The 3,197-nt window shown below is 36.1% G+C and overlaps 1 pseudogene across 1 annotated transcript; it reads left to right on the top strand.

Moving 5' to 3' along the window:
- The first annotated feature begins 844 nt into the window (after positions 1–844).
- On the top strand, positions 845–2,407 carry LOC311080129 (lymphocyte antigen 75-like; annotated as a pseudogene). Its single transcript has one exon. The product of its transcript is annotated as a lymphocyte antigen 75-like (transcript).
- Positions 2,408–3,197: the final 790 nt, after the last annotated feature.

Here is a 3,197-nt window from a genome sequence, read left to right as displayed (position 1 = left end):
TTCTGCTCAATATTCTGTCCAACAAAGTCAAAACATAAAACACAAACTGAGAAAACTGAATTTTGATTACTGATTCAATATTATTTATTTGAATATTTATCACATACTTCTCTGAATCCGAGCATGGTTGAACCAAACCAGTCTGTTTCAGGGCAGACTGTAGATTTTGCTCATATACAGGCTTTATAACCCAGATTTAAAAGTGTTGTATATCAGGATGTCACACATTTTGTTACTTTTGTATTTGCTGGAATTGATCAGCCGATGCATGGAGAAGTGTGACAGAACATGTGTTACTCAAATACTAAAAGTAAAAGCCTCACCCTCTGAACATGGCATTAATGCTGAGCATATTATTGCTGAGGCAAATATTGTCAGCTGGGACAATGGAGAATCAAACAGTGTATATTTAACTATACAGTGAAAATTATGCACTTTTATTTTACAGTACGTACCTAAACTACCTAATATGTATCTAGCTAGATCTACCTGAAAAAACAGAAAAACACTGTTTATTTCATTTGTATTTTTGTTCTTTTGTGTTTGTGCTTTTGCTCATTGTTTGATTATTTGTTCTTATTATATTACCTGTCTTTAATAGTTTTAAATTTATAATTTATAATCCATATTATTTATATTTTATATTATATTTATAATGTATACATTTACTAGCCAATGGTGACTCAAGCTTCAGTGTGTCCGTTGAGGATTGAAGGGTCAAAATAAAAGAGTTTCTTCAAAATCTACAAAAACACTAGCAGCTTTTTTTGTGTGAGTGCGTGTGTGTGTGTGTGTGTGGGGGTGTGTGACAGTCTTACAGGCATAAAAACACAAATTTGCATTTTTTTTTTTTTTTAGAAGACTGAAGTGTATTTTTCTGTACTTGCATATCTTCTTTGTTTCAGCATGATTTGGATATTTGCTACACAAATACTTGCCTGACCGTCTGGTTGGTCAGTGCCTTCCAGTTCTTTTATTGTCTCTCAGATATAAAAAACACTCCTTCATCGCTGAGCACACACAAAGGCTGCGCTGAGCAGATCATCTGTGTAGAAATGAAGGCTGCCGTCGCTGTGCTCCTGTTTTTGAGTCTCTTTAGACTGAGCTTCAGTCTCTACAGAAAACACTTCTTTGTGAATGAATTAATGACCTGGGAAGATGCACAAACTTACTGCAGAGAATACCATGATGACCTGTCCACTGTCAATAGAGAAGAGGCACGACTGCTCTCTGCAAATCTAGGAATCGATCAAGAATATTTTTGGATTGGACTGCACATGAGTCCTAACAACCCAGAACAATGGATTTGGTCTGGAGGTGAGAATGAAGAAATTGACAGTTGGGACATTGGCGAACCAACATTGGCGTACCCATACAGAGAAAAGTGTGCTGTTGTAAAAAAAATCAAATTATAAACTGCACAACGCTATGTGCTTGCGGCCTCGACCATTTTACTGTATGCAGGTCTTTGAGCCCATTCTGGTGCATCAGAACAAGACGTGGGATGAAGCCCTGGACTACTGCAGACAGACCTACACTGACCTGGCGAGTCTGAGATCTCAGACGATTATGGCAGAGGTGATAAATAACGCCATAACATCTCAGACAGCTTATGTGTGGACTGGCCTGCGCTTTCTTGCTGGTCATTGGTTTTGGGTCAGTGGTGATGATCTTCAATATAAAGCCTGGTCTGCGGAGGGGGAGCTCCAGTGTCCTGCCAGAAATCTGCGCTGTGGAGCTCTGGATAGAGAAAATAATATTTGGAGACCCAACAATTGTGAGGATAAACTGAACTTTCTCTGTCTTTAAAAGCTATAAATGCATGTGCTTCATGTTGCAATATACATACATTTCTTCATGTAGGCCTATATATGATATTGATTCTTTTATCAATCATGAATCTATATAAATATATTGCTATACAGTATGTATATATGGTTGTTAAAAATAATGGATTTTTAATCTTTCATTTTAGTCGTGTCAACATATATATACACTGTCTTGTAAAACAATGTTTAGCTAAAATCTTTTATGGGCTTGCAGAGACATTATAAATATTGTAAAAATACAAGATTTAGATTCTCAGTTAAATTTTAATGGCCATGTTAAAAAGATCAAGGTCAATCTTATTAGCTTTATGATTAGAAATTGTTTAACTTTTGTTCATGCTTTGTTGTTTTTAAAATCAATGAAATTTTTCACATTGCCTATCATACGGATTAACAGTTTGGTCTAGGACTATCCAGGCTGTAATGTATCAGATTGAATGTCTTTATAACCATGCCTTGAAAATTTGGGATAGGAAGCAAATAAGATATCATCATTGAAAATATAAGATTCTAAGTTTTGCTCATTTTGTTTGTTTTCACTATGTACAGCTTGTATTCAGGTGTTTAAATGATCTCGCCCCTCAGCCGTTATGAACTTGTTTCATGTTTAAAATAATGAAAAAAAATTATTACTGTTGTTAAAATTTTATTCTGTAAAACATCTTTTGCTCAGACTGCCTTCTCAGTCAAAAAACAAACAAAAAAAAAACAACCCTTAGTATGATGCTTTACAGCAGAAAAAAACAGATTATGAATATGTTATCAGTTGAAACAAAACTGCAAAAGCGTCCTATTTTTGGCAGCAATAAAGAAGGTCTTCTGGTCATAGGCTACAGCCGCTGAATGACTACAGAAGATAAAGTCACAGACAAAAGATTCCAAAACTTTGCAACAGGCAACAGCTAGCCTATACGAAAACACTGAAAGTATCATGGTGTAGGGGCAGATACAAGCTCACACATCACTGATCTGCTGACATAATTCACTCATCACCGACACGCATGTTATTGGACATTTCCCCTTTAAGAAGACGTTCATGAGAGTTTGGGGGTGGGTTAATGCGTGTCTTTCTGACGCATCAGTTCAATAAAAAACATAACTGTTGTTGTTCTGACACTGCAATCCTGCCTCTGTGTATTTTTGATAGCACAAAAGCTATAATGGTGCACATAACCATGACATGCTATATTGTTGTTTGGCGGGGTTGTTAGGCATGTACTTTACATATGCAAAACTGTAAAGTTTCAATGGGCACACTGCAACAGAATGTTTTTTTGTTCTGTTTTGTAATGATGTTTGGTTCTCGAAAACACGTTTACCCGCCCGACAAACACTGAGCAGTCACTCACTCAGTCTTATTAAAAAAAC

This window comes from Abramis brama (genome assembly GCF_963993115.1).
Source record: "Abramis brama genome assembly, chromosome: 3".
NCBI lineage: Eukaryota > Metazoa > Chordata > Actinopteri > Cypriniformes > Leuciscidae > Abramis > Abramis brama.
This window is presented reverse-complemented; position numbering and strand designations above follow the sequence as displayed.